The sequence below is a fragment of the Lepisosteus oculatus genome, chromosome 3 (assembly GCF_040954835.1).
Source record: "Lepisosteus oculatus isolate fLepOcu1 chromosome 3, fLepOcu1.hap2, whole genome shotgun sequence".
NCBI lineage: Eukaryota > Metazoa > Chordata > Actinopteri > Semionotiformes > Lepisosteidae > Lepisosteus > Lepisosteus oculatus.
In genome coordinates, this window is record NC_090698.1 from 39,986,009 (window position 1) to 39,998,613 (window position 12,605).

A 12,605-nucleotide genomic window follows, 5' to 3' on the forward strand; every position below is an offset into this window, starting at 1 on the left:
TGACTGAACAGAGCAAAATGTTAATATTTCTGCACAAAAGTGTGTTTATGTAGTGTGTATATACATCTAAAACAAGTATTCCTTTTTATTTAATAAAAATTATCATTAGTGCATAACATACAATGCATGTTTTGCTCATAAGATACAGTATCCAATAAATATAAAAGCCATGTATGAAACAGAATCTAACTGGAATAATGCACAATTTTAAATCTGGAAATCATTCACATCAATTTAGGAAACTTGCTTGACGGAAAAGGCTCTGGCTGCCCCACAACCCTGTATTGATAAAGTGGTAAGACAAAGGACACATGGATGTTCAATAGTGACCGGCCAATTCCACATAGGTCATTAAGCCATTCTCCATGAAACGGAGCATACTGTAAGAAAAATAAAGTTACTGAAAAGAGAGGAAAAGAAGAAAATAAAAGGAAGAAGAAGAAGGAAGGCGGAATAGACGAATCATTGTTATCATCATCAAATGTATTTCGTCATCAAATCATCAAATTTATTATCATTAAATTTATTTTTACAATCAGTCGTACAAACCAAATTCTGTCCAGAATCTGAAATCTAAAGACAACAGGAGCTTAAGCATTATTTTAAGAGAGCTTGCTGCCTTATTTATTGAAAACAATTATTCCTATGTTGTAGAAATTGTCTCTCCTATTTTAGTGGTGCACATTTAGAAAAGGGAAACAGATTCTTTTTCATTTATGGTCATCCCTGGTTTAAAGAGGAAGATTTAGTCCGATGTTGGATTTGTTTTCCTTTTTTGCAGAAACCAGGTTTTCTTTCTGTAGCTTATCAAGGTTTTGTGCTAGTGTGGTTAGATTATAGGGCCAGAAGATGTCATAGAACAGCAGGTGTAACACTGCAGGTGTAACTGGCTGTGGTTAGAATTGCTGCCTCACAGAATTGAACACCGGGGCCCTGGCCTCAGTTCTGGAGCAGGGTTGCTATCTGCATGTCATTTGTATGTTCTAGCCATGTTTGTGTGGGTTTTCTCCAGGTACTGCTGGGCAGATGCAGCAACATAAGTGTTCTCTCTCAAGCAGCCTCACAGTAATTGAAGTTCTAATCACCACCAGCTCCATTGGACTAGTCATGCCATCCAGAGCTTAGATTCCAATCTGCCAAAGAAGATTCTGTTCACCCAGGCTTGTCAAGGTAGTGTCATCAGTGGAGGAAAGAAGAAGAAATTCAAAGATATGATAAAAGCTAATACGAGGATATTTATCCCCATTCTTCCCAGATGCGGGAAGAATATCTGGGAAGGGTCCTTTCACTTTGAGGTGCAAAGGTGTCAGACTGAGGAAGCAAAGCCACAGAGGTGAAGAGATCTCAACCATGATCGGATTGCACAATAATCAGAGTGATATATCCTAAGACTAAACCTGCCCAACCTGCTAGAGAGGGATTTTATCCTATATTCATCTTAAAAGATTTACATTTATATATTCATACTATATACTTGTATGTGAATACAAGAGTGCAGATAGTGTGAAAGAGGTAAAGTTTGGAAAATGTTTGCCAAATCATACTTTTGATAGCCCATATCTGTGCACGAGTTATGTTTTAGGTATTGAAGTACAAATACTTTAGTCTTATATTTTATTTGATTTTATTAATTTATTTTCCAAAACTAAAAATCCCTGTTGGGAAAAATATAGCTGAGTATGGATTTGTAATTTGAATGTCATGAAAAACTAATCCAGTCATAGATTGTCAGTCCATTCTCTTATGTAGAAATACCCATGTGCTTTTGAAAATGTATTATGCAAGAAGAAGAGAAACTGGGATGCAGCATTTCACTTTTTAATGAGAGGGAAAGTTTTGCTGAGTATACTTTTACAGCAGAAGTTAGATAATGAGATCAGTACCATCAAGCCTTAGGCAACTGGTCCAAATGGAGGTTGTATATACAGCCCAGCAGACAACGTATGATTATATTGTGCTGTGATTAATGCAAGACCAATAACAGAAAGCTTGATCCTTCTTGAAAAATGGAAATCACATTTACTTGATAAGTGTCATGCACACATCCTGTTACATCAGCAGACTTTGGAAGCTTTGTGTCTGTCAGGGATTTATGGGAAAAGCAGAAGGTAGTACAAGCCTATCTAGGAAGTATTAAATATTATGTTTGTGGTTCATGTGAATAAGTGTGGAATTTACAATGTCAGGAAGAGATGTCCATGTAGCACTTCCATGTTGAATATTTTTTCATCAGTTGTCTGTGTGACTACATCGTCAATGTGTTATTCAGTTCTTTCTAGGTGGAGGAAAAAAAATTATAAATCAGATGCCAGCCTGCAATTCAGTTAGACATAATATGTCTGTTGTTATTTTTACCAACACACATTTATTAGCTTTAATATAATAATTCCAAAACAACATTTATGGACATTATATAATAAAGTATTTAAGATATGATACACATTTACACTGTATCTGGCTCTAAATTGTGGTGACTACAGATAACCTTTCCAGAAACTGAAGAACCAGATATATAAACTAAGGCATTTTGTTACAAACTTACATGTCACAGATATCTTTGCAAAGGTGATGACTGAAAGACAGTATTTTCATATTTGTTTTGAAAAGAGTCAAAGGAAATGAATGTGTTTTCTTGACGTTTATACAAATAAAATGTGTCTTTGTTTGCCATAGGCATGAGGCTCTGACATTGAACGCTATCTTTTCAAAGTGTTCATTTAAGATCGGGGATGGGCATCTCCAATCCCCAATAGCTGAAGTCCTACAGTTCAAGTGGGTAGAATCTGCTTGTGGTGGCTGCTGTCCAAAAGAAATGAACAATTCAGCAAAGTAAAAAAGATGTATCAGATAAAAAGAGAATTTTACTTGTCAGTGATATTGAGTGGCACTTATCTGCTGTTAAAAACAACTACTCTTTCCACTGTAGCATTTAGCAAACACTAATTTGATATGATGCAGATTTGTTTTTCAATTAAAAAAAAACTTTACGGGCAGAGGTATTTAACTTTTGGTTCTGTCTGATCCCTACTGTATTTAAAGCCCACTTTAATAGTTAGTATTTTTACTTTAAGTTTAATATTTCACAATGTTTGGAGTTCAACGTTTGTAGTGTAAAACTCTGCATTTCCATTAATTTCTTAACATTATGAACCTCACTGAGCATACAGAACTAATAATTCCATTTAATAATATCTCTAGTCATTTAATTAAAAATTGGCTTCAGACATGGAAAACAATTCTAGCTCGATCGTTCCTCCACACTGTTTCATGCTGTTTCTAAGGGAAACCTTCCTTCCATTTTTAAATGGAAAAAAGATAGAGAAGTTAAGAAAATACATTCTTTGTACATATTTTTTACACACAGCTGTCTTATGTGCTGTTGAAAACATCAATGCTGCTATTCTGTACCTTACACATGTTCATCTTGACATATTTCTAAATTAATGACTTAAGAACATTTTAACATTTTAACTTTGAATTATTCTTTGAATTATTTATGAATATTGTTTCACATCAGGCTGTGGAGCCCTAGATAAAAAAAACATTAAAAAAGACCCAAGATAAATTTGTTTGAATTATTATTGTTTGTTTCAGAGCACATACTTTATGCAACAAAATAATCTGCATTTTGTTAGAAAGTAATTTGGTTTAATTACTAAATGACAATCTCTAAAATTAACACTAGTTATATCTAATTAAGGAGGGTTATGGAAGGAACTTCTAAAAATCTAAGAAAATGACTATGGTTTGGTGACAATTTGATCAACAAGTAACAGCTACTGTTGCCATGGAAAACTCACTTGTTAACACGATTGCTAAAATACAGGAACTTTACACACTCATTTGTCAAGGCCTTAAGAGTCAACTGTAGTTTGGATGCACAATACAGGCACCATTGTTTGGTGTTATAGACTATCAATATTTACATTTTATTGCAACCTATTTGCTGCCTGTCATGCTACCAAGAGGTTTTAGTTTCTGCCTATAAATTAGATTTTGAAAACAAACGATCTCTAGACTGGTATCTATCATGTATGGCAACTGTTAGTAACTTGACAGGACATTGTTTGCAAAATCTTTCAGTGTGTTTGTAAATCTCATTCATTCACTTCTCTACACCACAAAAGCCCAATAAAAGCACAGAATTTCCATTCCCAACATACCCACAATTGTCTACCCAGAAAAGCGAAAGAATAACTAAAACCAAAGGAATCTAGTACATAGTGACTTTATTGTTTCATTTTCTGCAATATTGAGTATAAAATCTGCAACATGCAACAACCAATACTATATCCTTTTATATCTGTCTCAGAAGTTTTTCAACTGTCATTGCACTGTTAATGATTTGAATGACAGATCTTCGATCACTCTGTCCACACAAATGATTTTACAGCAAAGCAAAGGCAAAACAATACAGATGGACATTAAGAAAAGATTCCACAGAATATAGCTTGTATGCATACTGAGATAAACAGAGAACGTTTTGTATCAGAAATTATCATGAACTGAGACACTTGTTGTTGTCATACTTTCTTTCACAAGAGCTGAAGGTATGATTTTGAGAAAAACATCACTCCACCAAATATTCAGGTAATTAAAAATAGTGCATCTATAGCTGAGACTTTCATTTTAAATGAGATTATTGGCAGGACATTGTATCTCCTGACCTAATGAAAGCAATGAAAGATTGATCTGTAAAAATGCAAACCAAAGGAAACATTAAATTAAATATTAGAACATACTGTCCATCACTAGGATTCACTTTTGTGAAACTATTTAATATTTCACTTTTAATACTTAATACATAAATACATTATATGTGCAAAAAGTTGATTTTTTTTTTAAATGACCCATTATTAATTTATGTTCCTGGCATTAGATCTTTTTTGTGTTTGGCTTGGTACTGCTTTGATGTTGCTAATGCAGAAAGGTGATTTTACTAGAAGCTCATAATTAGTTTGTAGCATTTGATATAAATACAAGAGTAGTTCAAAGTATTTCCCTGGTTACCTCCCTGTTATAACAAAATAAAATGTTCTAGAAATGAATAAAAAAGTAGATAATATTTTTAATGATAGATGTTGTCCAAATAACTTGAAATACATGCCTATGGTCTGTCTTTTCATTACACGTAACTCTTCTTAAGCACCTTGTAAAACGGTCCATTGAAATTTATGTAACACAGGCTCTGAATGTCCTGTAAGATGATGTTAATGTAATTTAGAAACAAATAATGATTGTGGTTTGCTGTCAAAACTGGAACTTTGAAAATGCTCAGCCACTTTGATTCAGTTAGTCTGGAAGGTGGTCTGTCTGGAATTTAGTGATTACCCAGATTACGCAGGCTTGATTGAGTGATTGCCCAGCATGAAAATGTGGCTCCATGCCTTGCTCTCATTGCGTGGACAATTGCTTAATCAGATGCCTGGGAGGCTGCCTGGCAGTGGAACTGTCTACATTTCGATTCAAGTCTACTTTAGACTCCAAATAAGCAATGCATCATAAGGTTGTCCTGTTCTGTTTATTTTGGTTTGGTTTGAATCCATAGTACATCTTCTTTTTCTGCGCTTCCAAGTTTAAAGGACCACTTCTTGCATATTACTGTATACAATATGAAGTTTGGCCCTTCCTACACTCACACAAGCACACCATGTTATGATTGCTTTCCTGTGGTGTCCCTTTGCTTGTGGTTGCACCTGGCAAACCATTGCATACTCATGAGAGCCCACGGTTTTCTTGGGCTTTCTGCTCTGACTGGATCCCCTTCTGATGATCCGTCCTAGTGAGTAATTAAATTTTCAATTATTCAGTTGTTGTTTCTCAATGTAATGCCAAGGCACCGTTTCAGCAGTGCTTTGTCAATTATTCATTCTCATCCTGTTCTTCGTCACGATTGCAGTACTGCTTCTACTTTCTCCTTGACTCTCCATTCCTGGGTGGAGCGGTGGCTGTGTGGCTAAGGATTTGTACTTGTGGCTGGAAGGTTGCTGGTTCAAATCGTGCTCCTGGCAGAGGAATCCTACTCTGTTGGGCTCCTGAGCAAGACCCTTAACCCCAACTGCTCCAGGGCCACTGTATGATGGCTGGTCCTGCACTCTGACCCCAAGCTTCTCTCTGTCTGTGTGTCTCATGCAGAGCAAGCTGGGGTATGTGGAAAAGACAAATTCCTAATGCAAGAAATTGTATATGGCTTATAAAGTGATCTTATCTCATCTTATTCCAGCGCACTGAAGTTTTCCACTACTGAAATGCCAGACCCATGCATCCTCTTTGTTCCTGGGGGCTTGGCAGTGGGGATATGCTCCCCAAATCAGAATGAGCAACACCCCTAGAGCCAAGAAGACCATGACAGCCCGTGGATCTGCAAGACTGGATTTGGCTGCCAGTGCCAGTGCTCTTGAATGGAAACTTATATTTATTCCTGTTTTGAGTTAGCCCTATACCACAGCATTGCAATTCACTGACACAGCTCTACATGTGCATGAACGGTAGTACACAAAGTTTCCAGTTAGATTTTATGAGAAAATGTTCTACTATGAAGGGGAATATTGGTTTCTAATGTGGTATAAAAAGTAATAATATTAACTATAAGAACTCCTCATTTAGGATCCTGCACAACAAAAATATATTTAATTGAAATTTGGTTTCTTATTTGGAGTTTGAAACAGATGTAATAATAATAATAATAATAATAATAATAATAATAATAATAATAATAATAATAATAATAATAATAATAATAATAATAATAATTGCTTACACTTATATAGCACTTTTCTGGACACTCCACTCAAAGCACTTTACAGGTAATGGGGACTCCCCTCCACCACTACCAATGTAATGTGATCTTAAATGTGTGATCTCAGATGTGATCTTAAAAATCTTATCTCCAGCTTTCAAATACATTTCTCTGTCTGTGATCTGCGATGGACTGGCACCACGTTCAGGATGTACCTTGCTTTGTGCTTGTTGCTTGATGAGATAGGTTATGACCCCTGCATTCCTGAATTGGAAGAAGTGGTTCGAAATATATTACATATATATGTATGTATTATAGTATAAAGAAATGGATACTATAAATACAGGTTGTTTTTATTATTTACTCTGCAGTAATGCTATATGTCAATTCTGATTTATTCAAACAAAAAAAGCAGCAGAAAAGGGAGTAACAAAAAAAGTGCAACTTTCAATGGCAAGGAACATAGAAATTTGTGGGGACTTCTAAATGATTATAATTGACCTCTCACCATGTAATGTTCCCATTCAATCAGAGATCTGAACTCAGAACAATGTGTAGGATGTTTGTACAGTGATCTCAGATATTCCATTATATAGGAATGTGGGTTATCTGCTATTCTTGGATGCAAATGCAGACATTCCTCAGCCAACAGAAGCCAACAGGTGATCGTTAGTCACTAAACATTACTGAGCTCTGATCTAAACTATACTTAAAAGATAGCAGCAATGTAGTTTGCTTCCCACATAGTTCTCCATATTGTCAGAAATGACGTGTGGGGCAAGCTGGCAGTGTATTATGCATCTGAACCAGTTCAGAAGGTAGGATCCTGCTTGGCCTCCTCTTCAATGCAATGAAATATATGGTAGTTATAATAATAGATAATATCACTTTATAAGCCATATACAATTTCTTGCATTAGGAATTCATCTTTTCACATACCCCAGCTTGGTCTCCATGAGACACAGACAGGGAGAGAAGCTTGGGGTCAGAGCACAGGGTCAGCCATTGCACAGTGCCCCAGGAGCAGTTGAGGTTAAGGGCCTTGCTCAGGGGCCCAACAGAGTAGGATTTCTCTGCCAGCCACAGGTGCAGAGCCTCAGGCACAGACCCACCGCTCCACCCAAGAAACCTTTTTGCATTGGCCAGGAATCAAACCCAGGCCTCCTGCGTGGCAAGCGAGAATTCTACCACTGATCCACCAATGCAAGTTATTTAGCTTGCCGTACATTTTTTCTTCTTTTTAACCTAGTATAATGTAGTTTGAAACAAAAATGTCTTTATAAGCACATTTTGTGAGCAATGCCAATATCCATCTTGTTTTCATATACAGTACCTGCCCATGGAGCACTAAGAGGGTGTGGTAGTGGTTAAGGCTCTGGACTGAACTGGCTTTAAATCCTGGGTTGGTAACTGCAGCTGTACATTGGAGCAAGGTACTGTACTTAATACAGATTGGTTCAATATGAATTCTTGGCTGTATAAATTGGTATAATAGTAACTTTGAATAAAAGAATCAGTGAAATAGAAGAATAATAACTGGCATTCTATTTAAGAACAGTCTAGTCTTTTATGCTTAGAAGGATACATGCCCATTGTGGGGAGATGGGGAAACTGGTATAAGAATGAACTCCTTTTACATCACAGAAGTGATCACATTCTCTTATGGAACACTAACAACAAATACTTCATTTCTAATGTAACAGGGACACATCAACCAAAGGTGAAACTGCATGGAATTGCATTTCAAATCAAGAACAGGAGCAAAGTCTTTACACAAAGAGTTGTGGATGTACACACCAAGCTACACAACCATGTTCCCTAGGGCAATACGCAGAATGGCTGGATGAGATCCTTATATCAATTAACTGCTATCTACCAAACAGATTAGATGGATTGAATAGCTCCCTGGTTTATAACCTTCTCATTATGTTATCACAAAACAGCGTGATCACAAGCACTCATTTGCATTTTGGTGGTAATTGTATCATGTCAAATTGATTCAAAATTATGCATATTGTTAAAATTTTGATTAAGTACCAGCTAAGCCCTCAGCAATTAATAATTTCTGCCAACCCCTTGTTTGATCACTTGAAGTCTGCACTGACTAATGATCTGTGAGAGCTGAAGTAGTAGGGAGGACTGCTGAGATCATCCTGAATGTGCTGTTTACTCCTGGATTATTGCCAGATCACACAGCAATCTAAATTGAATTACATTGTGGTGTTGAGAACAACTGTACACGCCATAAGCACATTATCATCACCATGGTTACACAAAATGCATGAAAACAACCCCTCAGGTTTGATAGCTCTGGAATTTAGCATAATTAATGAGAGTGCCAGAATGTGAGACAAGTATTTCAATCACACCATCTGAGAACAAGTACATAGTTTAACAAGTAGCAGGGCCCAAAACACACACATTCTTCTTTCATGAACTTACATACTTTCTGGGAGGATTCATTGCACTTGAATGCAAGTTGTATGTGTACAACTGATGCGAGGAACTTAAATATTACCTTCCTACTATTCTATGTTCATTGCCTAAAATGATTAAAATGGGAAAATTATTACAGTACAAGAAAGAGATGAATAGTGAAATAAAAGGCATGCCCATTTAGAGCATGAAGGTTAATGAATCTTAGTAAGCATTTTTTTTCACAAGCTACCTTAATTCCAACACCTCCAGCATTCTTTTCAACACAATGTGAACTCTGGGTCCTATTAACCTGTCCCTGAGAGTTTGTTTTTAAATGTTTATTCACTCAATGCCATGGCCTCCTTTAAAAGTCTCCAGGAATGCTTCCAAATTAGTTGCACCACACTGGAGATTGCTCTGAGAGGAAGGGGAAAGACACAGCAGGAGGTGTCTGCAGCACAAGGAAAAACACCTAACTCTGTCAGGGGCAGGTCCAAGTATGCACTGTGTAAGTGTTAAATATTTTGAAAACATGAAACCCAACCCTTTAAAACATTTCTCTTGCTGTTTCTTTAGCCCTCCTCTTTGGATGCTTGCATTCCATTCACAACAGGGCACTACACTAAAATTTGTAACAATGTACGATGGCTCATCATTGTGACAAACAGCCTGGGGAGTTCATTTGAACCGAGCCACCACATTTACAACCCAATGTAATTTTTCAAGAATGTTTAGCACCCATATGGAAGTCACCAGTTTGTAAAGTATAGACCAGAACTGAATGCTCGTGTTTAACAATAAAAAGGACCTTTAGAGTGTCTAAAATGGAAATATATAGAGTAGAACATCCCAGTTGGATGCTTAAAATATTTTTATTTCTGTGATGCCTTTAACTGCTTGCTAACAGCTCTCATCATGGGGTTCTATCATTTACAGGATTTTAGCAAGCATGGGGTCCTGGAGATAGAATACCTCACAGTAAAATATTAAGTCCTTTGCCAAGCATCACAAGACTGACATAAAATTAAGGCATTGTTGGTTAGTGAACAGTGCAAGCCATACTTGTTGCCTAAAATGATCTTATTCATGCAATGCTCTCACTTGCAATTGTGGTGTCTATTTTTGCCACATAAACTGAAAAAAAAAATGTCTTTACTCTGAAATGTTTAACAGAACTTTATAATTCTCAAAAGCTCCTGTAGAAGTATTAAGAAATAAGCCTAAATTAATAATATAAATATAATGTAAAAAAAAAACACTATTTAAACGTTTAAATTCAGAATACCAATAAGTGCCCTGTTCAGAGACTATAAGAGTGGTAAGCAGATATGTATAGTTCACATAATCTATATGATCTATTTTCTTGCATTTCTCTTAATCTTAAACTACAAACGCAAGAACTGGTATGCTTGTGAGAGACCCACTTTGCTAAACAAAGGGCACCTCCTCAAAAACCATCTGTGTTTGTCAATAAATATGTCTCTTATTCCAGATTCCATGTGAAGGAGATACATGTATTACAGGTAATGAAAATACAAAGGAATTTTGGAATCACAACTGGTGTAGCCCAATCATTTCTACTTTGGAGTTTGTAAAAAAAAAGGCTAAACAATACTTGGTAAAAGCAAAAACAAAAATCAATCAATCAGATCTTTTTATAAGGGATTTGTGCCACTGCTTTCCAGACAACATTGACTTTCTCAGTGCTCACAGCACTACTCTGGAGTCATTGTGGGCTATTCTTGAAAAACCTCTAAGTGTTTCTCAGTCATCCTTTTCAATACTTTTTCCAGTGACATCTCAGACCAAAAGTACCAGATTAAACTATTCAAAACTTACTGTGCCACATTTTCCTTAAAAGGGCAAGCTTGCTTCTTCACAATTGCTAAGTGTAATGTAACATGGTGTTTTAACAGGTACGTTTACCAGTGCACTGTCTCAGACATGTCTTTCTTTGTGATGAACACTCTAAATATATTGCTTCTTTCTTACTTGTCGTGTATTTCTGAACACTGTATAGGTCTGACTTCTTTCTTAACACATTAGACACATCTCCTTCATGCCATACACTCTACTTACTTTCTCTGTAGCAGTGGTGGTATGCTCTGGAGAATATCTGACTTCTTTTATGAATCTTTTGTCGCTATTTATTTTGTAAGCAGTTGCCCAGCAGTCTGGCTGCTTTTTGAAGATATTTTGTTTTTGCAATGGGAAGCTCATTCAGCATGGCTAGAAATCTGGCCATGTTTTAGTAACTTATTTGCACAGAAAGCAAACCATTTAAAAAGTCAAAGTATCTGTTGAATATTTATTTGCTTATAAATCAATGACAAAGCACTTTTAACAGGCTGTTCTTTAGAAATGTCCAAAACACAAAAGAGTTCCTTTAAAACTAATCTGAAATATTTTTCTCTTTTAGCCTTTTGGAAAATTATGTTTGCTTACCATTACACCCATAAAGTGTGCATCAACATGCTAAAGAGCATGTCCATTTATCTAACATATACAGGACTTGTTCTTTAACAATCAGTACATTTGATGTGGACCCAATAACTGAAAGGAATACAATGATCTTTTTTTTCTTCTACTAATTTTTTTTTAGGTGTCCTGTAGGCCTGTTTTGAGTCATTGCATGCTACAGTTTAACCCCATATGAGCCATATCATTAACCTTTTGTTCCTTTGGCTTTTAAGTCAGCAAATCATTTAATTTCTATAAAGCCTTCAATTCTGATGTTTGATCGGCATCCAGCCGATAGCCACAATTCTACAACTTAATAACATCTACGAAACTTTGTAATTCTCTGAAAAAAGCATCCTTTTATTACTAACAGAGTGCTGAATATTTCACGTGCAAAAAACTGTATCTCTTTTCTCTACTACTTCTAGTCCAGAAACTTGATTATTGGTATTCAGCTAATTCAAATTGTACAACGGTGTTGTGATCATTTCGTTTATATACATGCATTTTTTCCACTGAATGAGCTGATTGTCTGCAAACTGCTAATTTGTTCCAAATATGGTTTTAACTAGAAAGAGTTAAAAAGGTTTATAGGTTTTACATAAAGACGGCAGACTGCAGTGAAATTGTTTTGGGGGTCAGAGATTTGTGGTCACAGCAAAGTGAGGATTAGGTTAGTTTCGGTTTAGAATTTGAATTAAGGATGAGACATAATGCTCACAGTGTTTTGTTTTTTTGCTATTGGCATGGGGACATAGTGGTTAGCATTGCTGCCTTGCTGTGAGGGGACCTGGGTTCAGTTCTGCACCCTTTGTGCTATCTGTATATAGTTTGTATGTTCTCTTCAGACCAGAAATCTGAAGAGAACATGAACATATTGCAGCTTTCAGTATTGTAGATGCATCATATTTCTCCCAAAACATTGATCTTTAGTCTATCATTCTTCTAACAAGATGCAGTGCAGTGGTGCATTCTCTGTTGATGGATC